The following is a 1,751-nucleotide window of genomic DNA, read 5'->3' as shown; positions in this document are numbered from 1 at the left end:
CGACAAGCAAAACAGCAGAATGTCTCTGGGGTTTATCCAGTTCCCCAAGGATTAAACAGTTCTTAAAGTCTTCTCTGCTGTGGCTGGTTCGCTGGTACCTCTACTCTGTCTTACAGGGTTTCTGTGAGTCATAATAGACTCAACAACCGTAGGTTTGCTATTAATGGAAGTTGACTTCTCAGTTTGCTGAGCATGCAGACTGGTCTAGTCACTCAACATCTGTTCATTTTTCTCCCACTGATTTTAGTTCTATCTAGCACAACAATACAAAATAAATTTAATTTTTCTTCTGTACAAAGGCCTACTTGAGTTGAAAACAAGCAGTGCAAAATAGCATAAAAACATGGATCCTGGTTGTCAGGACTGAATGAGAAAACAGCACATTTGACTTTGGTATTTGTTTAGAAGAGCACACTGTGAAGAATTGAAACAGTTATCTCATAACTTGCAGGCCCAGGAACAGTATATCATTTAGATTAAAGCCACAATGACCATAATCATATGTATCAACAATCTGTTGCTTATCCAAGGCCACTGCAATCCTTCTTAAACCCTTCTCTTCATAGCCTTTCAACCATCTGGGCACAGAAGATTCAAAACAGCAATGTGTTAAGAGTATAGTTTACTGTGAACTGTGAGTACTCACAAAATTGGGTGTTTTTTAAACTTTCTTGGCACTGCCAACCACAGGTTAGTTGACCTTTATTAGTCAGTCTGTTTGACATCTACACTCTTTTTTATAGTAAAATAGCTTTATTCCTTGAATTAAAAAGAGATTTTCAGTGAGAACCTAGAATACACAAATTTAAGAAAGCTTAAGGTAGCTCATAAAGAAGATTAGAACTAAGAGAAGGCCTAAACCACACACAGATGAAGTTTAGAAGAGATTTATTTTGACTGTGAAACTGACTACATCAAAGTTGACAATACCTCATAAGAAGCTCTGGTGGCTTAGTGGGTACTAACTGGGCTGGTAACTGCAAGGTTGGCAGTTTGAAAAGAGCAGCAGCTCTGCAGGAGAAAGATGGACAGCCTCAGAAACCCTCAGGGGCAGCGCCCCCTCTGTCCTACAGGCCTGCTATGAGTCGGAATGTTAGGGATAAAATAAGAATCAGGTTGAGCATTTTCTAGAAGCTCACAAAGCTCTGTGAATTAGGATTTTCTATAGAGACTTGATTTAAAATTAGGTTTTCTAATGAGATGGTTTCTATTTCCACAGAAATCCCAATTCAAACATACAATGGTATGTGTGTGTCTAGTCACTCAGTATTTGGACACACACAGATATGTTGTTGAGTGTCGTCGAGTCGGTTCCGACCCATACTGAGCCTATACAGAGTTTCCGAGGAGCAGCTAGTAAGTTTTAACTGCCAACCTTGTAGTTCAAACTGACCTTATTTATATATTTAATTTTATCTACATGGACTTTGCCATCCCACGCTACAAAGTAAAGAGAAAAATAAATTAAGTTTAGGATAATATGAAGGAGTGGGGAAATCTTTTTCATCAACTGGATTTATAGGCCCTTAAAAAGGGCAGTGCTTTGTTGTGTTGTAGACAGAACTGGTATGAGTCAGAATTAACTGGACAGCACCAACAAAAAGAAAAAGCAATACTCTCAGGGATTAAAATCTTAGGGTTCCTAGGTGGTGCAAACCGTTAGTCCTCAACTATTCCCTTAAGATCGCTGCTTTGAACCCAAACATCACTAACACTGAATAAAGGTGTAGCAATCTGCTCTGTGAAGATTA

Source organism: Chrysochloris asiatica, unplaced genomic scaffold (assembly GCF_000296735.1).
Source record: "Chrysochloris asiatica unplaced genomic scaffold, ChrAsi1.0 scaffold00031, whole genome shotgun sequence".
NCBI lineage: Eukaryota > Metazoa > Chordata > Mammalia > Afrosoricida > Chrysochloridae > Chrysochloris > Chrysochloris asiatica.
The sequence above is the reverse complement of the archived record's forward strand: the minus strand, read 5'-3'. Positions refer to the sequence as shown.